At 38.8% G+C, this 24,484-nt stretch overlaps 1 protein-coding gene and 1 pseudogene across 1 annotated transcript in view; one reads left to right on the top strand and one right to left on the bottom strand.

Annotated features, from left to right (window-relative positions):
- Positions 1–24,484, top strand: part of Trpc5 (transient receptor potential cation channel, subfamily C, member 5) — a 280,812-nt gene that overhangs the window by 89,588 nt on the left and 166,740 nt on the right. The gene's annotated exons all lie outside the window — the stretch shown is intronic.
- LOC108349245 (ribosome biogenesis protein NSA2 homolog pseudogene) lies at positions 17,195–17,969 on the bottom strand (annotated as a pseudogene).

The raw sequence follows: 24,484 nt of genomic DNA, 5'->3' as shown, positions 1-24,484 counted from the left end.
CTAGACATCAGTTATGGGTGACTGACTACCTTGCTCCTTCTCCCTGTGTTTTTTGTTAAGATTTGAGCTGGTAGCAAGCAGATTAAAGCCTCTGCCTTACCCATTTTACTGGAGAACTTTAGCACTGCTCATAGACTCAAGTTCTATGCTTGGTTCCTGGACAACCCATGCTTCACAAAAACAAAGAACTTTTGCCCCAACTAAATCTCATTGGTACTCATGTGGTTCTGTGGATTTAACACAAATTGGCAAACTCAAGGCTTCCCACTTTTTAACTCCTTCCCTTTCAGAATATAGATTATTATCACCGAGCAAATATCTGTGAAATACATTTTATTTGGAACTATACATTCACAAAATTAAATACTCCAAAGCTCCAACAATGTTACCAGTAACTTTTAGTTCCTGTTACTTAAATTGTGTGCGTGTGTGTGTGTGTGTGTGTGTGCATGCATATATGTGTGCATGTGTTTATGTATGACAATAACAATAAAAATGAGGCCATAAATTTGAAAAGGAATGAAATGGGGTAAGAGAGGAGTTGGATGGAGGAAAGGGTAAAAGATATATAATTATATTTTAATTAGAAATAATTCCCCCTATAATATCTTTGGTATCTCAGATTTTGCAGCCAAAATTATTACAAAAAATATCTTTTTCTCCCTCTTGTGTAATCAAGGTGAATTCTAGTGAACCTTGGAATGGCATTATGTTAGAGTAAATGTTGTTTCTTAGAATAAGAAGATAGTAATAAGGCTTTTGTTTGTTTTGTTTGTTTATTTTGTTGTTTGTTTGCTTGTGTTCTTTTCTTTTTGGTTTTGGTTTTAATGACAACATGCTAGCATGTACATTAGTATCACTGAGCGGCAGCCAAAGCCCTTCTGGGTGCTTTGTTTGTTTTCTCTTCAGCAAACATTAGGTTATCATATTAACTAATGGGTTTCCCTTACTCTTTTTCTATTTTGATCCTTCTGCCTCATTTTGTTTTATTTTCACACTCTCCTTGGCCCCATCCCCCAACAGCCCACTGACTGCTGCCCTTATCGGCTTCCCTGTTACATGTAAACTCTTGTGTTATGCTCCTCCCATAAGGTCTCTTTCTTCACTTTCATTATTTTGTGGCAAAAGGATTAGTTTCTTGCTTCTTCTAGGGTATAGCTTGCCTCCTTGTGTTGGGCTTTACCATTTATTATCCTTTGTAGTGCTGGATTTGTAGAAAGATATTGTGTAAATTTGGTTTTGTCATGGAATATCTTGGTTTCTCCATCAATGTTAATTGAGAGTTTTGCAGGATACAGTAACCTGGGCTGGCATTTGTGTTCTCTTAGGGTCTGTATGACATCAGTCCAGGATCTTCTGGCCTTCATAGTTTCTGGCGAGAAGTCTGGTGTGATTCTGATAGGTCTGCCTTTATATGTTACTTGACCTTTTTCCCTTACTGCTTTTAATATTCTTTCTTTATTTTGTGCGTTTGGTGTTTTGACAATTATGTGACGGGAGGTGTTTCTTTTCTGGTCCAATCTATTTGGAGTTCTGTAGGCTTCTTGTATGCTTATGGTTATCTCTTTCTTTAGGTTAGGGAAGTTTTCTTCTATGATTTTGTTGAAGATATTTACTGGTCCTTTGAGCTGGGAGTCTTCACTCTCTTCTATACCTATTATCCTTAGGTTTGATCTTCTCATTGAGTCCTGGATTTCCTGTATGTTTTGGACCAGTAGCTTTTTCTGCTTTACATTATCTTTGACAGTTGAGTCAATGATTTCTATGGGAATCTTCTGCTCCCGAGATTCTCTCTTCCATCTCTTGTATTCTGTTGGTGAAGCTCATATCTACAGCTCCTTGTCTCTTCCTTTGGTTTTCTATATCCAGGGTTGTTTCCATGTGTTCTTTCTTTATTGTTTCTATTTCAATTTTCAATTCCTTCACCTGTTTGATTGCGTTTTCCTGTAATTCTTTCAGGGATTTTTGTGTTTCCCCTCTAAGAGCTTCTACTTGTTTACTAGTGTTTTCTGCATTTCTCTAAGTGAGTTCTTTATGTCTTTCTTTTTTTTTTTTTTTTTTTTCGGAGCTGGGGACCGAACCCAGGGCCTTGTGCTTGCTAGGCAAGCGCTCTACCACTGACCTAAATCCCCAACCCCCTCTTTATGTCTTTCTTAAAGTCCTCTGTCATCATGATCAAATGTGATTTTAAATCTAGATCTTGCTTTTCTGGTGCGTTTGGACATTCAGTGTTTGCTTTGGTGTGAGTATTGGCCTCTGATGATGCCATGTAGTCTTGCTTTCTGATGCTTGGGTTCCTGCGCTTGCCTCTCACCATCAGATTATCTCTAATGTTACTTTGTTCTGCTATTTCTGACAGTGGCTAGACTGTCCTATAAGCCTGTGTGGCAGGAGTGCTGTAGACCTGTTTTCCTGTTTTCTTTCAGCCAGTTATGGGAACAGAATGTTCTGCTTTCAGGCATGTAGTCATTCCTGTCCACTAGCTTTCAACTGTTCCTGTGGGCGTGTGTCCTGAGTCCACCAGGCAGGTAACTTGGAGTGGAAAAGTTGGTCTTACCTCTGGTCTCATGCCTGAAGTCACCCCTTGGGGCTGGGTTTCAGCTCTCTGTGAGGGCAGCAACCAGAAGGGCCTGCCCCTCCTTTTCCTCCAAATCAATATTTTTAAAAAATAGTGAAATTAAGATAATACAGAGATAATTTGTTTCTTGATGGCAATACAATTTGAGAAATAAAAACCCAAGAAATTAAATTTGTTAGAGAACAAACTACCCTGCCCAGGACTTGCCTTTTTAACATACGGTAATTTCCACAGCAGATCACCTCTTAGGGTCCACTTTCATCCTTTGGTCCTCATATGATGGAGGATTTCACAGAAGATTGCCAGAGTGATTTTACTGTCAAAGCTTCTAGAGTTGGTTGTTGGTGTGTCAGGCCTAGTAAACCTCTTCCCTTTTGTCACACACTTCACTATCTTTGTTGATGAAAAGCTGTCTTGAGTGTGGTATGATAACACACACACAAAAAAATGAAGGACCATTTAGAGAGTACTTACCGGGATAAATCTATATCCAGCCTGCCAATTATTGTTCAGAATCAAGTACTTTTCAACTGTTTCTCTGGTTGCTCCTCAGTATCTGAGGAAGATTTGTTCTAGGACCCAGAAACCAACTATCAAGGACGCTCGAGTCTTCTTTATAACACTATACAATATTTGTATCAAGCACATGCATATCTTTCTAAATTCCTTCAATCGTTCGTAGATTATTTATAATCCCCCATAAAATGCAAGTACCATATTAACAGTTGTTATACCGCATGCTTGAAAGCAGTGGTTCTCAACCTGTGAGTTGCAATCCCCTGGAAATTTTAAAGACCCTTTCACAGGGGGCACATATCAGACATCCTGCCTATCAGATATTTGCAATACAATTCACAATAGTAGCAAAATTACAGTTAGGAAGTTGCAATGAAATAATGTTAATGTTGGGGGTCACCACAGCATGAGGAACTGTATTCAAGGGTCACTGCATTAGGAGGGTTGGAGCCAATGATGGAGAAAATAACAAGAGTAAAGTCTGCACAAGTTTAGTCTAGACGCATTTTTCCCTCAAGTATATTGCTCTACAAGAAGAAATGTCCATAAGCTCCAATGCATTTGAACTTGGGATCAGCTGATTTAAGGAACCTATACAAAAGAACCCTTATTGCCAATTATTTCAGAGAATAGATTTGTACTGGCTGCCCTCAACATAAACTCTCCTCACTTGCTGAAGATGCCCAAACCCATAAATGTTCAGCCATTTTACACGTGATGATATTCTCAATGCTACAGTATTGTTCCTTGTTTCTGTGCATGTGTTGTTCTGTATAGCTTCTTGTGGTTCTATATACTTTCCACCAAGACAAAAATTAAATTCTAGTAGTTCCAAGCAAAATAGTGCCTGCCATTTCTCTCAAGCTTTATTTGTGCTACATGTGCTATTTCATTTAGTTCTGAATATTTGAGTTATGTTTTCTCATTACTTTCCTTATCTTCAGATGGTACTCAAGGAATTGGGGTTGTTTGTTTGTTTGTTTGCTTGTTTGCTTGTTTGCTGTTTTTTTTCCTAAAGGAACCCCGAAAGGCACTCAGCTAAGAAATAGCAGGACCACATGTCTTTCCAGTTTTCTTAACCACTGTACTGGCTAGTTTTGTGTGTCAACTTGACACAAGCTGGAGTTATCAGGAAAAAGGAGCCTCAGTTGTGGAAATGCCATCATGAGGTCCACCTGTTAGGCATTTTCTCAACTAGTGATCAAGAGGGAAGGACCCAGCCCATCATGGGTGGTGCCATCCCTGGGCTGGTAGTCGTGAGTTTTATAAGAGAGCAAGCCAGTAAGAAACATCCCTCCAGGGCTGGAGAGATGGCTCAGCGGTTAAGAGCACTGACTGCTCTTCCAGAGGTCCTGAGTTCAAATCCCAGCAACCACATGGTGGCTCACAACCATCTGTAATGGGATCCGATGCCCTCTTCTGGTGTGTCTGAAGACAGCTACAGTGTACTCGTCATATATAAAATGAATAAATAAAATCTTAAAAAAAAAAAGAAAAGAAACATCCCTCCATGGCCCCTACATCAGCTTCTCCTTCCTGACCTGCTTGAGTTCCAGTCCTGACTTTCTTTGGTGACGAACAGCAACATGGAAGTAAGCTGAATAAACCCTTTCCTCCCCAACTTGCTTCTTGGTCATGATATTTTTTGCAGGAATAGAAGCCCTGACTAAGACAACCACCAACAGTTTGTCTTAGTGCAAAAACACAATTAAAAATCATTTATCTGCAAATTCTCTCTGAAAGAGCTATTAAAGTTATAATTGAAGTATAATAAGCTTTGCATATTGGAAGTATGTGACTCAGTAGTTGTGACATTTATGCACCAATGGTGCCATCATCACAATCAAGATAAAGATGGATGAAAATATTGATTGCTTGCCCAAGTTCCTATGTCAAAGCTGGATACTTTCTGTTTATTTTACTTTGGGCTTTAAAAGACAGGGTCTCTCTCACTGTCTAGTCCTCAGTGGCTTGTAATTTACCATGTATACAAGACTGTCATAATTCACAACATAGACCAGACTGGGAAACTTATGAAAATCTTATGCCTCTGCCTCCTAAGTGTTAGAATTCCTGGTGGGCACTCCTATGCCCAACACAAAGTATTTTCTTAGTGCACAAAGCAGAAATGTATAAGATTCCCAACTGAACATACCAGCACTACCCTTAATATACTCATTCAATTGATTAATATCACAGATTGCCAACATGTAAATTGAGGTTTTTCAATGCTAAACTTTCCTAACTAAGAACAGCAAGCAGAATGATGATAAATTCTGAGTTAGAAAATCGGTCCATGGAGTCACTAGGCTGATTGATTTCTTCTTATTTTTAGAAATAAAATATGTGGATTATTTGTCAGAGAAAATGAAACCTTAGTGTTCCTTTTGGGCTCTTGTATATGAGAAAAATGGGCTGGGTATTTATAAGCTTTTAAAAAATCTTTATATTGCCTTGAAAAGACAATTTCTGTCTATGACAAAGGCGACAGTGAAACTCATTTAAAAGAAAAAGGCAAAGGGAGGAAGAGGGAGATTGGAGTAGGGGAGAAAGGAAAAAACCTACACACCTGTTTATTTGATGGATGTACCTAGTAGTGATAGATTGCCAAAATGTTCTTAGAAAATTATGCGCAGGGGCCCTGAAGGGTTTTTCTTTATCAAATTGATTTATCAATCACCTTAGCTCAAGTACAGCCTGCGCCGCCCACATTGCTGTAACATTTTCACTCTAAATGGAGAGGAGACCTGAGGTTGAAGAAGGATTACATGAACATCTGGACCATGACAAACCACTGCCCTGGGCCACTTTACCTACCCATTTGATTTACAATCTTCCTCCTGCAATCTGAAAAGAAGATTAATATCATTTAAAGCAGCATAACATTAGGACGAAAAGATCTAGTTGTGTATACTAACGAGGACAATGCAGCCTTTTTAAAGAGGTGCTAGATCAGGCTCACAGCAGAAGGGAGAGGGTTTCAAATGCTATGTGGCCACCAGGGACAGAGATACGAATGAGGGTAACAACTGCAATGAGTATTGATGGGAAAAGTCATCTCCAGTATGAGAAGTCTCTAATGGTCCTGCATTGCTGGCCTAAAAGAGATAAACACCCCTCCCACCAAGAAAACGGAAGAGACAGACAACTGGTAGGAGTGAGACCATGGTTGCCAATTAGATTTTCCGTCTTTCTACCACATCCAATGGCAGTCAGATGTCTAGGTCTTTTAATTTGAGACAAATCCTTGTCTACCCATCAGATATAAAGTAATTATGCTTAGGACATCTTTTATGAGCAACAAGGGTTAGCACAAAAGAAAAATTAAGCAGGGGGAAATTCTGCAGAGAAAACAATCACGTTTTCTTTTCCTGTGAAAACAGAAATATATTCCACAATGGGTATGACTGGGACGACCTCCCTGTGTAAATTATATGGTTGTCAAATTCCTCCAATCCCCAATTTCTCCACTAAAAGCAGGCCATAACTCATGCAGTAGTCTAGGAAACAAAAAGAAATCATTTAAGAGAAGAATATTTACTTGTTTTCCATTGATTATATAAAAATTGGATCCTGAAATTTCCAATGCAAATACATAGAAAGATACTGTGAAGCTCGGTACAAAGAGACTCTACATTCTGATGAGTCTTTAATGGTAAGAAAGACCTGTTGACTCTAAGTGAGAATGACCTCTCTCTCCTTGTTTAAAATTAAACTTATGTGTCCTAAAAAGCAATTCTATAATGGCCTCCCTCCCCTGTGGCTAATTGTTATACGGGAGGAGAGTTCTGAATCGCTTTGGTATCTACACACAAAATTGTCATGCTTCTCAACTAGTAACTAGAGTCAGATATACAGGGAACATATGTGACATTGTACATTAAAGGTATAGGCTAAAATGGAAGACTGGAGAAATCCATTTATGTCAGTTTGCTATGAGAGATTCTGCATTTAATGTTGTACCTTGTGGAGCTTGAAAAGTTTCTAAAAGTGTGGCTGGTCGGTAAGGTAAAACAAGAACTAAAAGACTCCTAGTGAATTAATTAGAAGTCTTACTTTAATGTAGAGGAAGAGATTCAAAAGTGTAGTGAGAATGGAATTTGACTTATCATTTAAGACCATCTCAATATTCATAAAATGTCTAGAAAACATGATTCTCCATGGCTGTGTAAGTTGATTATTGGTGTCACCGACAAGTTCTATGATTGATTTTCACTGTAGGACAAACCTTAGAATACGAGTTATAGTCCCATACTTGTGAAATGTAAGTAAGATGAACGTAGTTGAGTTCCAAAGCATGAGTGTGGTTAATAATTGATTTACAATCTTCTTCCTGCAACCTGAAAAGAAGATTGATATCATTTAAAGCACTATAACATTAGGATGAAAAGATCTAGTTGTGGATACTAATGAGGACAATGAAGCCTTTTTAAAGAAGTGCTAAATACAGGATCACAGAAGAAGGGAGAGGGTTTCAAATGCTATGTAGCCACCAGGGACAGAGATATGAATAAGGGTAACAACTGCAATGAATATTGATGAGAAAAGTCATTTCCAGTATGAGAAGTCTCTAATGGCACTACCTTGCTGGCCTAAAAGAGATAGACACCCCTCCCACCGAAAAGAGGGAAAAGAACAACAAAGCCAAAACAGCAATCCATATGGAGAGACCGACCTCTACAAATCCATGGCATCAGCTAGCAGATTAGAGAAAGAAAGCCTGAAAGGGACCTAATCAATTGCTTAATCTGCATAACTGAAAAGGACCCATGTTGAATGAGCAATAAAGTCCAACCAGAATCATGAAACCAGAGTCAATGAACTCCTTGACTTCTGTCATTTGACAGGCCCAGAACACCTCAAATGAAGAAGAGGGTCTCATGATACAAAATCTCAGTCTACTAGAAAATTCTATTCTGTATCTATATCTTCCTGCCAACTTTCCCAAAAAGGATCCACAATTTTCTTTCAGTAGAATTGTGCACTGTGCCATAGGAAAATATACCAACACGGGTTCTAAAGTGACATTGTGGCCCACTGATCAGAGTAGTAGCTTATGGAGATCAGGTATCAATAGTGCTTTAGCTCTGGATTTTTTTCACAGTAGATATAATATGACAGACAGTGTTGCCCACTGTGCAGAATAGTAGCTTGTGGAGGTCAGGTCTTAATAGTCCTTTAACTTTGGACTGCTTCACAGTAAACATAATATTTCTATTTCGCTAACTTGTACGTTTGAGATATGAAAGTTCAAACAGTTGCCATTAAAACCATTTCTCCCTTTATCCACAGTAAAGCAAAAGCCACATCCTATTCCTTGGAGAACCGCAGAGATTAATGCCATCCTCAAAGACTTGAAGATATAGGAGTAGTGATTCCTACCACACCAGCATTCGTGTCATCCTCTTGGCATATGTAGAAGGTAGTTTGATCATGGAGAATAATGGCAGATTACTGTAAATTGTACAAGGTATTGACTCCAATTCCAGCTGCTGTATTAGATGTTGTTTCATTACACAAACAGATTAACATGAATCCCCTGTTTAGTCACTTTCTCTGATGCAGTGATAAATAATTTGACAAACACAACTTGGGTGATAAAAGGTTGATTTTGTCTCCCTTTTCAAGGGCATAGTCCATGATAGCGAGGAAGTCAAAGGAGCAGAGTCTTGAAGCATTGGGTCACATTGTATCCACAACCAGGAAGCAGAGAACTATTAAGGTATATTGCTGCTTAACTCCCTTTCTCCATTTCTGCAGTCCAAAATCCCAGCCTGTAATCTCTTCCCCACAATGAGCCACATCAAATGTAATGAAGATCACTTTCCCAAAGACATACATGGATGCGCTTCTCCCAGTCAAGTCCAGATTCTGTCAAGTTGAAATAAACCATTACATCATTGCCACTAGGATGTAACTGATTAGTGAGTGGATATTCTCCACCTATGTGGATAAAATATCACCAGAGACCTTATCATCCTGTTTGTTCTGTTTTTCTGGACAAATATTGGGTGGTATACACCTCTATTACACATTTGTTGTTTTATTTTTAAATAACAAATGTATATGACTATTTATTGTGAATTTTCTGTATAGCTTGGAAGGTTTCACTTAAGCTAATAAATTTAATTTAATTTAGATAATGTTTAATTTATGGTTTATAGTACACATTCAAACTCATCCCATTCTGCCTTAGATGAAATTGTATGCCTTCCATATGTACATAAATATAATGTGTATATTTAATTTAATATGAAGACAAGATAAATAAAAATACAATGCTCACATTTTTTTCATATTCCAAGATTCGTAATATCAATGGCAAATGTTTTATATTTATGTATCTCAAGTTTTTGCTAAAATATCCCAAAGAGACTTAAATAGGCAAACTAATTTTCTTTCTATATATTGCATCTGTTACTTGTCCTGTTGCTATAGAAAAAATAGTCTAACAAAAGCAATTTGGAGGGAATGGTTTATTGGGACTCACGTTTCAAGGATACAGCCCAATCATGGTAGGGAATCATGGCAGCGGGAGCTTACTGCAACTTATTTCATTTCATCCAGCCCAGAGCCAGAGTAATGATTGCTAGTTCTCAGCTTTCATTCTCCTATTTCAGTCCAGGACCTCAGCTCATATTCATGGTGTGTCATCCCAAGTCAGTTATTAATATAATATAGATAATTGCTCATAAACATGCCCCAAGCCTTGTCACTGCAATGGTTATTGATCCTATCCAGTTGACAGACAATATCAACAATCTGATATACCAATGTAGTTTCCACTCTTTGCCCTCATAATAACTTTCTATGCATCCATATTTTTGCATTCTCTTTCTTTTGCTATGAGACTTCCATTAGTATTCCTCCTGCTAGGAGTCTGTTATTTGTGATATCATTCAGATTTTTCAGCCTAACAACTAATTTTTTATCTTAATTTCTGAAAGATATTAACTATAGAATTTTAGGTTATACAATTCCCTTTCATTACTATAAAAATGTCTCGCTTCCTTCTTGTTTTATAACTTCTTTGAACACTTCAGTTATCCTATAACTGGAGAACATTTCTCTTCCTCTGACTGCTTTCAATTTGTTTAACACTAATGCTGAATAATTTAATTCTGATGTTTCTTGATATAATTCCTAAACTTAAGGTTCATGATCTATTCGTGTGTGTGTGTGTGTGTGTGTGTGTGTGTGTGTGTGTTTATTTCATCAAATTGATATATATTTCAACTACTATACTTCAAAGACTTTCTTTGCCAGCACTCTTTTGTTTTCCGCTATGGTGATTTCAGTCACAATTATGTCTTTTACTAAGATGTTCTTTGATTTATTAATACACACTTGTTATTTGTTTCTATGTATTATTTTAAATAGTTATTGCTATACGTTCATGTTTTCTTCTTTGCTGTATAATTAACACTGATATTCTGAAGTAAAATCATGTCATTTGTTGTGATTTTTATCCCTTTAATGTTTTAATTGGATCTTTTATACCTTCAATGTGCTTGCTTAACAGGGTCTTAAACTGTATACTGGTACATGGGTCATATAGGGCACATGCACAAATTTTACTATTAAAGAATGTACTTTAGTGAGATTTAGTACATTTATAGATCTGTGAAACAATTAGAATCCAAGAATGTACAAATAGACAAAAACATGGGAAAGTGGCATGCATCTTTAGCCATCAGAGCAATGCAGATTGAAAGTACTTTGAGAATCTATAGCACCTCAGTCAGAATGGCTACCATCAAAAAAATAAATATTAGTAAGGATGTATAGAAAGAAATATTCTCTAGACACTAGTGTAGGAATACAAATTAGTGGAACCGCTGTGGAAATCAGTAGAGATGTTTTCAAAAAAACTGAAACTACAATCTAATATGATTTTGCTGTACTAGCCCTGTATATATATCCAATGGAATCAAAGTCAGTGCACATTAAAGATCCTACTTGCCATGTTTATTGTGACAGTATTCATAACACAAAAGTTGTAGAATCACCTTAAGTCCCCAGCAAGAGATGAATGCATAAATAAAATGTGGCATCAATACACAGTAGAGTATTATTTAGACACAAAGATGAATGAAATCATGTTGCTTGCAAGGAAATGTTTGAAACTAGAAATCATATTTGTAAAATAAACCAACTGCATAAAAACAAGTATAACAAGTTGTCTTACATTCAGAATAGAAATTTAACAAAGGAATGTGAAAGTAGAAGAGGGATTATTTGGGAACAGATTGGGGGCCAGGAGGAGGGAAAAAAGGGGGACCAGAGAGACCAATGAGTGTGGTATATACAAACAGTATGTGAAAATGTCACAATGACACTAATTATTTTGTAGGATTATAATATATTCGTGCAAAAATTACTATAGCAAATTTTATGACATTTTCCTCAATTCAAAAACCAACCACTTATTCTTTAGCTATTACTTTCTCAACCTTCCTACTTCTGTGACCCTTTAAAACTGTAGGCTAAAAAGCTCAAATTACCCAAGATGCAATCCACAGACCACAGGAAGCTCAAGAAGAAGGATGGCCAAAGTGTGGATGTCCCCACTCCTTCTTAAAAGGGGAAAAAATATCCATAGGAGGGGATATGGAAGCAAAGTTTAGAGCAGTGACTCAAGGAACGGCCATTCAGAGCCTGCCCCACATGTGGCCCATATATATACAGCCACCAAAACTAGATAAGACTGATGAAGCTAAAAAACGCATGCTGAAAGGGAACGGATATAGATCTCTCCTGAGAGACACATCCAGAGCATGTGCAATACAGGTCAATGCTAGCAGCAAACCACTGAACTGAGACCAGGACCCCCTTTGGGGGAATTAGAGGAAGGATTGAAAGAGTTGAAGAGGCTTGCAACCCAATAAGAACAACAATGCCCACCAACCAGAGCTTCCAGTGACTAAACCACTGCCCAAAGTCTATATATGGACTGAGCCTGGGCTCCAACTGCCTATGTAACAGAGAATAGCCTTGGGGCACTAGTGGAAGGGGAAGCCATTGGTCCTGCCAAGGTTGGACTCCCAGTGCAGGGGAATGTTGGGGGGGAGCAGTAAGGGGGGTGAGTGGGGGGAGCACCCACATGAGGGAGGGGGAGAGGATGGGGGTTTATGGACAGGAAACCAGGAAAGGGAATAACATTTGAAATGTAAGTGAAGAAATATATCTAATAAAAAAACTGTAGGCTGATTTCCAAGGTGGATAATGTATTTTATAGTGCCAAAATATAGTATATGAGGATTCTGGTATCTTCATATCTTCAACACCTGTTACTTTCTTTCCTTAGTATAGCCACAATAATACATATGAAGTAGATTTTTGCTATTGCTAAAATTTGCATTTTCTCAGATATAATGGTGTTGGTCATATATCTTCTAAGGAGAAACAGCAATAAAAAGTTTAAGTCCTTTTCCCTTTTAAAAATTATTTCCTATTATTTGCATGTACATAGTGAATCGTTTGGGGTTTTTTTTGTTGTTGTTGTTACTCCATTTTACCCATCTCATTCCTTCTTCTTTTCCTCTTAAATTCATTCTTCATTTCAACATTTTCTCTTTCCTGCATTCGTTCTTTTCTGTGCATGTGTATAGCTCACCGAGATTAATTGGCATTGCCTGTGTGAGCACAGATGGGAGATTAATTACTGGAGAATGGGCAATTTATTAGTGGCTACACTACTAAATAAGGTGATACATCTTCCTTCATTCACTGTTAGCTATTAATCATCTCCCAATGAGAGTTGGGAACCCTTCCTCCTCCAATGCTGAAACACTGACATACGGAACCTGCAGGTCCTATGCAAGTAGCCACAGCAGTGGGTCATTGGCCTTATGATCATTTTACATTGGAATATTCATTTCCTATTTTCTTTAAGAATCATTTATTTAAGGATGTGGAGAAAAAGGAACACTCCTCCATTGTTGGTGGGATTGCAGACTGGTACAACCACTCTATACCCAAAAGATGCCCCAACATATAACAAAGACACATGCTCCACTATGCTCATAGCAGCCTTATTTATAATAGCCAGAAGATGGAAAGAACCCAGATGCCCTTCAACAGAGGAATGGATACAGAAAATGTGGTACATCTACACAATAGAATATTACTCATCTATCAAAACACTGACTTTATGAAATTCATAGGCAAATGGATGGAACTGGAAAATATCATCCTGAGTGAGGTAACCCAATCACAGAAAAACACACATAGTATGCACTCATTGATAAGTGGCTATTAGCCCAAATGCTTGAATTGCCCTAGTTGCACAGAACACATGAAACTCAAGAGGGATGACCAAAATGCAAATGCTTCACTCCTTCTTTAAAAGGGGAACAAGAATACCCTTGGTAGAGATAGGGAGGCAAAGTTTAAAACAGAGGCAGAAGGAACACCCATTCAGTGCCTGCCCCACATGTGGCCCATACATATACAGCCACCCAATTAGACAAGATGGATGAAGCAAAGAAGTGCAGGCAGACAGGAGCCGGATGTAGATCTCCTGAGAGACACAGCCAGAATACAGCAAGTACAGAGGCGAATGCCAGCAGCAAACCACTGAACTGAGAACAGGACCCCCGTTGAAGGAATCAGAGAAAGAACTGAAAGAGCTTGAAGGGGCTCGAGACCCCATATGAACAACAATGCCAAGCAACCAGAGCTTCCAGGGACTAAGCCATTGCCCAAAGACTATACATGGACTGACCCTGGGCTCCAACCTCATAGGTAGCAATGAATATCCTAGTAAGAGCACCAGTGGAAGGGGAAGCCCTTGGTCCTGCCAAGACTGAACCCCCAGTGAACATGATTGTTGGGGGAAGGGCGGTAAAGGGGGGAGGATGGGGAGGGGAACACCCATAGAGAAGGGGAGGGGGATGTTGGCCCGGAAACCGGGAAAGGGAATAATAATCAAAATGTAAATAAGAAATATTCAAGTTAATAAAGAAAAAAAGAGAATCATTTATTTAATGGATATGACTACACTGTAGCTGTCTTCAGCCACACCAGAAAAGGCCATCATTTCCCATTATAGAAGGTTGCGAGCCACCATGTGGTTGCTGGGAATTGAACTCAGGAACTCTATAAGAGCAGTCAGTGTTCTGAACTGCTGAGATGTTTCTTCAGCCCCTGGAATATTCATTTTCTTAATGTTTATCTTTAAGAGATCTTTGAATATCTTTGATAAGTCCATCATAATCTGTATCTTTTTTCTTTAAACAATTTCCAGATAATATATTTTGATCTTTTATAAGTAGGTTCTCCCTCTGTAAATTCTTCCTATTTTCTTCTTTTTTTTCTATCATTTAATCGCCGTTCCTTTTTTTTTTCCCCTATTTTGGAACAAAACATTTCTTTTTTTCCCATCTTTATTAACTTGACTATTTCTTATTTACATTTCGATTGTTATTCCCCTTCCTGGTTTCCAGGCCAACATCCCCCTAACCCCTCTTCCTGTTTTCTTAACATTGTCTTTAACATAGTACAAGATTTTAATGTCAATGAAGTACAGATTACCAGTGCATCCCCTCATGGATCAAGTCTTCAGTGTTATATCTAAAAATTACCAGTATATACATGTTCACCAAAATATTCGTTTGCCTTTATATGATGTAAAGTTTTTCATTTTGATCCATGATCCCTCCTGAACTAATGTTTATAAATGCTATGAGATCTCTGCTTAGATAAGTTTTTGAAAGTAGATCTCCAGTTGTTCCAGTACTATTTGATAGAAAGATAACCTCTGGTCTACTAGATTGCCTTTGTTCCTTTGTAAAAGACAAACAGTGTTTATGAAAGCTCTACTTCTTGGCTTTCTTTTTTTTTTCTTTTTTTTTTCTTTTTTTTTCTTTTTTTTTTTTTTTTCCGGAGCTGGGGACCGAACCCAGGGCCTTGCGCTCGCTAGGCAAGCGCTCTACCGCTGAGCTAAATCCCCAACCCCACTTCTTGACTTTCTTATCTACTCTTGTCTATTCTATTGATCTTCTTGTGTATTCTTTTGCCACCCACATACTGGCTTGATCACTGTAGCTTAAAGTATATTTTTGCAGGTTCGATAGTGTCAGCCCTATCCAAAAGAATTTATTCTTCACCTTCAATTCTCAGTTGGCTATTCTTGGTGTTTTCCTTCTTATATAAATGCTACAATCAGCTTGTCAATATCAAAAAGATGTGTTTTGTGTTTGAAACTGTGTTGAATTTATAGCTCTAATTAAGAAATAACATATCTACAACATTTGGTCTTCTTATCTATTACTATAGATACTTTTCTTCCATTGTTTTAAGGTTATTTGTTAAAGAAATGTTATAGTTTTCTCCTTGTACATATTTTTGTATATTTATACATTTATTTTTTTCATTTATTGGTAGAGGTGGTGCAATTGTAATGTGGTTTTTAATTTGCAATACTGCGTGTTTGTTATTGGTATTTAGAAAGATAATGGGCTACATATTAACAGCGTTTCCTTTCTCCCTCTGATTCTCCCAGATTTTCTACACAGATAGATGTGTTTTTTGAGAACAAAGACTTTTATATCTTCCTTTCTAATTTGCATATACTTCATTTCCTTTTCTTGTTTTGTTGCATTAATTAAGAATTCTAGTATGACAGTCAAAAGTAGTAGTTAAACAGACTCTGTTGCCTTGTGATGCTAAAAGAGAAAGTTTCAAATGTCACACCAGAAAACAGGATGTTAGTTACAGGATTTTTGTAAAAGTTCCTAATAAGGCTGAGAAATTCTACCTCTATTTCAAATTTGTTGAAAGTCCTTTTCAGTCTCAAATGGAAATTGGGCGTTGTCAAATGCTCTCTGTCTATTGGTAAAAGTCATACAAATTTTTGCTTTTAGCCTATTAATGTAGTGAGTTATGCTAATTCATTTTCTTATTTTCATAAACCAATTGATTGATGCATTATTGATATACCAAGAGCAATAAATATTTAATGTTTACAACTTAGCATCTTTTAAAATAAAACATACTTGTGACATTGATAAAATGTATACTATAAACATACCCAGGTGCTAAAGAAGATGGACACGCAGTAAGAGCATCTGCTGTTCTTGCAAAGGACTGAAGTTTGATTCCCAGCACCCTTATGAGGCAGCACCCAATCACTTGTAACTTCAGCTACAGAGGACCCAAAGCCCTCTTCTGGTCTCCTCAGTAACTAATGCAGGTGGTCATAAACCCAGAGATACACATAGAAATAGAAATAAAAAGAATCTTTAAAGATGAAGCTATTGATTCTCTTTAAAATTTCCTACTTTATCATTTTTGATGAGAATGTTTAATATAAGATTAAATTTCTAAGCATACATTTAAGTAAGCAATATAAGACTGTCTACTCTGGACCTAGTGTTGTATACTAGGTTCTGTCACTCACTCATCTTTTGTAAATTATACTTTACACTGTTTTATTAATATCTGCCTATCCCCATCAGTGTCCTGGAGCTAAGGCTACACCCTCCAAACCTTACCCTGCCCGGAGAAAGTTGGTCTCACTCCTAAGCCCACAGGTGAGACCCCACTTCCACTCCAATAACTATCCAAACAGAGACCTGTCAGGAACACACAGTGCACAGGAATCCTGAGACAGGATCCTTCCTGTCTCTACCTGCACCAAGAGCTAAGGCTGTCTCACAGCCCTCTAGACCCAGAGCCTGCCAGGAGACAGCTGGTCTCCCAGGAGTGCTCTCACTCCTAAAATCACAGACTCACAGGCCAAGAGGATGGACAAGCTCCATGCAGAGACAGCAAGACCAACTAACACCAGAGATAACCAAATGGCAAGATGCAAGCAACAGAAATGTAGACTAATTTTTTTAATGCTTGATACTCAGTCACTAAATTTTATCAACATGTAAGCCATTATACCCCAAACCAACTGTAAAATTGGGCAGTTTTTATTTTCCTTTACAATTTAATAAATACTTCTTGATTGTTACAATTTAATAAATTCTTCTTGATGACTGCACATGGGGTAAGGCTGCTTGGTAGTTCTGAAAGATCACAGCGATGGTGTTTTCCGTAGTGAGTGGAATGACTTGTAGGACATCACTATTCAAACAAGCAAGAGTTCATTTATACACCCATCATTTTCAGGATTGTTGGCAACTTGGTCATACTTTCCCCAAATGACCTTGCCTCCTTGTGTCACAGGGCCCAGCTCGCTCACATTCACTTCAATGATTGTACCTCTGGTGATCACACCCAGGGTTGTATATAATGAAGATGATGGATTCTTTTACACACCAAGTATAGGCAGGCAAAAGGTAGCTTTCAGCTCAGGGTGTGGGACATGGGCTTTTTTTGAAACATAGACCCATTGGCCAAATGAGGCTTTCATATTTAGGTGGATTTCTTGTAAAACTATCACCAACAAAGCAGACATTTGTAACCATTCTCTTCCATGCCTTCTTTTTTTCTTTTTCCTGTTCGAATAACTTTCAATACTTCTGTTTCTCCTTGGGCACAAATTTTGGGTAGAGGGACCTCCCATTTTCCTGCCTTTTCTCTTTGTTTCTGCTTAATCATGTTGGGCAGTACTTTTGCTCTCGATTGCCCCTCTCTGTGCAGCAGATAGGCAGGGACTGCTCCCTGTGGAGTCTTCTCTTCATCTTTCGGCTTGGTGTTTCTCTTTTCATGCATCTTAATGGTCTTTTTCATTTATATTTTCTCCACATGGTGCTGTTTATGGTAGACCTTAGCCTTCAGCCCAATCTTTTTTTTATTTTTTTGCCTTCTTTGAACGTTCATGGGCCTCCCCACCTCCTTTCTTTCTTTCTCTTTTCTCATGGTAGTCCAAACGATATCCATATCATTTGTGGTACAATTCAATATATTCATTTTGTGGCATGATGACATCTGCGACCTTCTGGGTTCCAAAAACCTCTTAATTCCTGGATGTCACTGGCCCACAAGCCTGCTTCACTCAGGCTTCAATCAGGCTGGAACAGGAAAAGGTAGTCAGAAACCAAGACTATTGGCATCATCAGAACACAGTTCTCCCACCACAGCAAGTCCTGGATAACCGAACATACCAGAAAAGCAAGATTTGGATTTAAAAATCACATTTCATCATGATGATAGAGGACTTTAAGAAGGACATAAATGCCTCCCTTAAAGAAATACTGGACAACACAAGTAAACAGATAGAAGCCCTTAAAGTGGAAACACATGTCTCCCTTAAAGAATTACAGGAAAACACAACCAAACACATGAAGAAATTAAACAAAACAATCCAGGATCTAAAAATGGAAGCTGAAACCATAAAGAAATCACAAAGGGAGACAACCCTGGAAATAGAGAAAACCTAGGAAAGAGATCAAACGTCACAAGAGATAGAAAAGAGAATCTCAGGGGCAGAAGATACCATAGAAAACATTGTCACAACAGTCAAAGAAAATGCAAAACACAAAAAACTCCTAACCCAAAACAACCAGGAAATCCAGGATACAATGAGACAATCAAACCTAAGGATAATAGGTACAGAAGAGAATGAAGATTCCCAACTTAAAGGGCCAGTAAATATCTTCAACAAAACTTCCCTAACCTAAAGAAAGAGATGCCCATAAACATACAAGAAACCTACAGAACTAAAAATAGATGGACAAGAAAAGAAATTCCTCCATTACATAATACACAAAACACCAAATACACAAAACAAAGAAAGAATATTATAAGTGGTAAGGGAAAAAGGTCAAGTAACATATAAAAGCAGACCTACCAGAATTATACCAGACTTCTCAACAGAGACTATGAAAGCTAGAAGATCCTGAGCTGATGTCATACAGACCCTAAGAGAACACAAATGCCAGCCCAGGCTACTATATCAAAAACTCAAGTGACAGCAGATGCTGGTGAGGATGTGGAGAAAGAGGAACACTCCTCCATTGTTGGTGGGATTGCAGACTGGTACAACCACTCTCGAAATCAGTCTGGAGGTTCCTCAGAAAATTGGACATTGCACTACCTGAGGACCCAGCTATACCTCTCCTGGGCATATACCCAAAAGATGTTCCAACATACAACAAAGACACATGCTCCACCATGTTCACAACAGCCTTATTTATAATAGCCAGAAGATGGAAAGAACCCAGATGCCTGTCAACAGAGGAATGGATACAGAAAATGTGGTACTTCTACACAATGGAGTACTACTCAACTATTAAAAACAATGACTTCATGAAACTCTTTGTTTAATGGCTGGGACTAGAAAATATCTCCCTGAGTGATAGAAAAGCGATGTGACCTAGTCACAAAAGAGCACACATGGTATGCACTCACTAATAAGAGATAAATTAGCCCAAAACCTGAAAATACCCAAGATACAATTCACAGACCATATGAAGCTCAAGAAGAAGGAAGACCAAAATGTGATGCTTCGGTCCTTCTTAGGATGGGGAATAAAATACTCGTTGGAGGAAATACAGAGACAAAGAGCAGAGTAGAGACTGAAGAAAAGGTCATCCAGAGACTGCCTCACCTGGGGATTCATCCCGTATGTAGTCAGCAAACCCAGACAATACTGCTGATGCCAAGAAGTGCTTGCTGACAGGAGCCTGATAGGGATGTCTCCTGAGAGGCTTTACCAAAGCCCTACTGATACAGATAAAGATGCTTGCAGCTAACCATCAGACAGAGCACCGGGACCGCAATGCAGGAGTTAAAGAAAGGACTGAAGGAGCTGAAGGGGTTTGCAACCCCATAGGAAGAATAACAATGTCAACCAACCAGACCCCTCCCCCAGAGCTCCCATTGACTAAACCACCAAAGAAAGAGTATACATGGGAGGAACCCATGACTCCAGCTGCATATGTAGCAGAGGAAGGCATTGTCTGGCATCAATAGGAGAAGCCCTTGGTCCTGTGAAGGCTCCTTTCACCAGTGTAGGGAAATACCAGGGTGTTGAGGTGGGAGTTAGTGGGTGGGAGGGAGAGCATCCTCATAGAAGCTGGAGGAGGGAGTATAGGAAAGGGGGGAACTGGGAAAGGGGATAACATTTATAATGTAAATACATAAAATACCCAATAAAAGAAGAATAGAAAACATCCAAAATTATGTTCCTATCCCCATTCTAGTTCTTGGCAATCACCTCTTTATTTTGTTTCAGTGACTTTGACTATTAGACTCCTTGTATTAATACTATTATGAATTTTCAATTCTGCATATTGCTAATATCATTTAATACAATATTCTCTAGGTTCATCTAACTTGCAAATAAAGACTTTCCTTTAGGTTTTAAACTGAATAATATAAATTGTAGATGTTGAATTTTCTTTTTTCATTTGCTGTCAAGTGACAGCCACGTTGTCTTCAGGTTTGGAGTATTACAAAGAATGCCCTGGTGAGTATAGGAACACGTTTACCCACAATCCTGCTTTAACTCCTGTTAGACCATGTTATCCTCTTCCATAGATACATCTAGCAATTTTTCGTAGCTGTGTATGTTAAACAATTATATGTAGTATCTAAGTAAGTCATATTATACACATTTTCCAGTGTTTGTTGCTAGGTCTGTGATGCCAGTATTGACTTCTGTTCACTTTACTTACATGGAGATTGCTTTGAAAGTTTTGAACTAGTAGCCCCCCTACCTTTGTCTGACAGTCTCTGTGTGTTGAAGCAAGCATCTGTGTTGTGAAAGGCAGTTAGCATTTGTGTGTTAGCCTCTACTTTTTATTGTGTTGAAATTCAACATCATTCTTACATGGGCCAGTAAGACTTTGCAGACTATTTCTGAACAAGCATGGCTGCACCTGTATCTTTAGAATTGAGATGTTGAAACCTTTGGTCATATGCCAAGGAATGGTATAGCTGGGACATATGGAAGATTTCTTTTAAGCAGTTTGAGAATGCTGCACACTAGTTTCGCAGGCCATCTCTGAGCAAACAGAGAAAGAGAGAATAAACAGTGTTTGTTTGCGTCTGGGTTATTCACTCAATATAGTCTTTTCTGGTTTATCCCTTTACCCGTGAATCTCATTTTTATTCACAGCCAAATGGTATGCACATTTTCGCTGTCCATTCATCACTCAATGGACATTGATGCAGTTTTCATTCCTTAGCTATTGTAGACAGAGCAGAAAGGGACGTGGTTGAACAAGTACTTGGAGAATTCTCCACACTACTTTACAAAGTAGCCACAGCAGCTTGTAATTCCACCAAAGGGAATAAGGGTTCTTTTCCCCCACATCCTCTCTAGTAGTTGTTATCAGTTGCTTTCTAAACCTTTGTCATTCTGATTGGCGTTAGACAAAATCTTAAAGTTGTTTTAATTTACATTTCCCTAATTGCTAAGGATGATGGCCTTTTGAGAGATTTCTTAGCTATTTTTAATTTCTTCTCTTAAAAACTCTCTGCTCAGTTCCATAGCCGATTTTTAAAGTGAGGTCTTTGTTTTCTTGATTCTTCGTTTATGAGTTCTTTGTCTATTCTGGATATTAATCTTCTTTTCAGGTGTCTAGCTGGCAAAGAGTCCTATCTGTGGACTTCTGTCCCCGCCAGCGGGGACCCAGTTATTCAGGGTCCCGAAGAGCCTTTCTACCTGTGGGCCAAAATGGGGGTGAAGAGAAGAAGGAGACCAAGCAAAAGTTCTGTTGTCAAGGTCTCGTTTATTGGGATGAACATTGCAGCTTTTAAGGCTTTCAGGTAGGGGGAGTGACCTTTGTGAAATATGAAGGAGGGGGAGATGAGGGTATAGGCAGTGATAGCTGGAGGCAAAGAAGTCAGGCGATGAGGTCAGGTGGTGGAGACACTGGGTGTTGACTGAGGAGATAACTGGTATCTGCTCGAGCTGAGGCATCCCTTGAATGTTATACTCCTGTGCCGTAAATTCATGGGAGAGGCTTTATCCAACAATCTTAAGATTTATGGCAGTCATCTTCGGGGTGAGTCTCTGTGGCCAAACAGCCCAGAGTCACTTTGAACCATGCAGTCAAAAAGCGACTAGGCCCAAATCCAATATGGCTCCGTGCATCTCCCCCATTTTTCTTTTAAAAAAAAACCATTAGGTGGAAGTAGTGGTCTGAGAGAGATCAGACATGCCTCACAGAGTGCCCAGCTCGGCCATGGCAAGCCACTCTTGCAGTTAGGACTGCACCCCAATGGCTAGGAATGAACTTATGCTGTAACACACCGTTCTGGGCTATACATGTGTGTTATTGGGGGAGAAACTGGGCAGAGGAGCATTTGACCGGCCCGCACGTTTAAACGGGGTGTAGCCACCTCTGTCTTAGGATCGACCTCTCAAACCCCAGCCTTATCTGTCATAGGACCACCTTGTCGCCCTCAAGGCTCCATGTCTAGATTGGTCAAGGGTCAGAGGAAGTTGCCCGTCCCTGAGGATAGCTACATCAGGTCATCTTCTCATTCCTCTCACTTGAGCCCAGGGGCGAAAGAGCAAGGGCCAGATGGCATTAATATAAGAGATTGTGGAAGTTGAGCCTCTCCCGATAAGTTGTAGGCACCTCATCTGGTTCTCCTCAGCTGTTATGGCCATACCACCAAGGGCCTAGTCAAGCCTCTCCTGTAATAAAATTTAGAATTCCCAATTGTTAGCAACTACTCCAGAAAGTTCACCCACTGTGCTTGCTTAACAATAGATTGGGGGAGGGTAGCTCCAGACACAATGGCTGCAGCAGTAATGGCTGCTACAATAGCAGCGAAAATGCCAAGGTCTTTCCCAGGACAGTTCAGGATCGGTCATTCTTCTCTGGAACAACCAGCAGGCAATGGGACCATGTCTGAGATCTGCAAAACAGGGCAGAGTTCCCCAGTCCACAGCAGCTTCCACCAAGCAACAGTGCACAGAGGGTCGGAGCGCAGGCCGTGGTGGGACGGGACACAATGACTGCAGCAACGCCAGAATTTCTGTGATGACAAAAGATGAGTGGGAATCCTCCATATTCCTCCAAGGACACAGGAATGACTCCAGGGACCCGAACCAGGAGAGCTGAATCTTCATGCTCCCAGGATCAGCATGGCTCACCAGCCACTCGGGCAGCTGGCACACTCCTGTAGCATCCTGTAGAAAAAACACAAAGATTCCCTCTTCCCCATATAAAATATCTGAACAGGATCATGCCAATATGTGGATCTTTCTATTTCACCTAGGCAGAAGTATGCCTAGCTGTAGGGTGCCATAAACTCAGAGTGTTCCTTGGCATCCAAATTTTAAAATTGAAATAAAAGGAGCATATTTTAGCATACAGGGATAACTCCCCTTTTTATTTATTAAAATGTTGTTAAAATATTATTTATTAAGATAAGTCCTTAAGGATTAAATTGAGGACACTGAGCACTTGTATTTATAAATTTACTTTTATACCAAATTATTGTCTCCAGCATTATTGTTTTGGATATATAAAGAATGAGATTTTTTGACTAACTGTTCCTATGTAAGGCCTATAATCTGTCTGGTATCATTGTCCTCCCTTGCTAAGGGGTCTAGGCAATCTAATTTGAGTTCTTAAATGGCCTATAAAGGAACAGTACTTAGTGCTCTTAACCACTAAGCCATCTCTCCAGCCCCTCACCAGCTTTATTTACCTAAACATAAGCATTAATTAGAGATGCCAAATCCTATAAATATTGTCCAGATTTAGTCACACTAGAAATCCCTGAGCCGGTAGGGTGAGGCTGGGAGTTGAAAGTAAGCAAATGGAGTCTTCCTCTTTTCAAGAGGGTATGTTATCAACTCCATTACCATTTTCAAAGAGCTGGGTCTATGGTTTTGTTTAGTTGTCTGAGCCAGAGCACTGAAAGGACAGTGAGTTGTCAGACAATTTACACTGAAATCACTTTGATTTTAAGTAGAAAACCTGCCTCTAATATAGCATTAAGTAATTGTAAAATTTGAGGGCTAGTAGTATCTAAAAAAAAAAACAAAAGAACGAAAACTTTTTAATCAATTGTAAAACCACAAGCCACACATTGGCTATCAGCATATGAATTGAAAGCTTGATTTTTAACATTTAAAAACAGTGGCTACAGCACGTAATGTAATTTAATAATCTGTGTTGAAGCAGGGGAAACTCAAGAGAATAAACAAGTGATCCAATCATACATGTAGCCTTTTCATTAGATGAACCACCTATAAATACACTAAGTGCATTTTCTATGGGTTGCATGCACAAATTTACAGTAAATACAAAAGCATGCAAGGAGTAAAATTATCAATTTTGCCTGAAATTTGTATATGTAATAGGCCAAATATCAGTATTTTGTAATAACCAATTAACTGTTGTTTGGCTTTTTAAAATACTTCCATGACTCTAGCCTACAATTCTGTATTAACACAACTGAAGCTTTATCTCCAATGAGGATAACAAACAAAGACCTAAGTCCTCTGGTAAGGTGAGGTACTTAGCC

Source organism: Rattus norvegicus, chromosome X (genome assembly GCF_021556685.1).
Source record: "Rattus norvegicus strain SHRSP/BbbUtx chromosome X, alternate assembly SHRSP_T2T, whole genome shotgun sequence".
NCBI classification, from domain to species: domain Eukaryota; kingdom Metazoa; phylum Chordata; class Mammalia; order Rodentia; family Muridae; genus Rattus; species Rattus norvegicus.
This window is presented reverse-complemented; position numbering and strand designations above follow the sequence as displayed.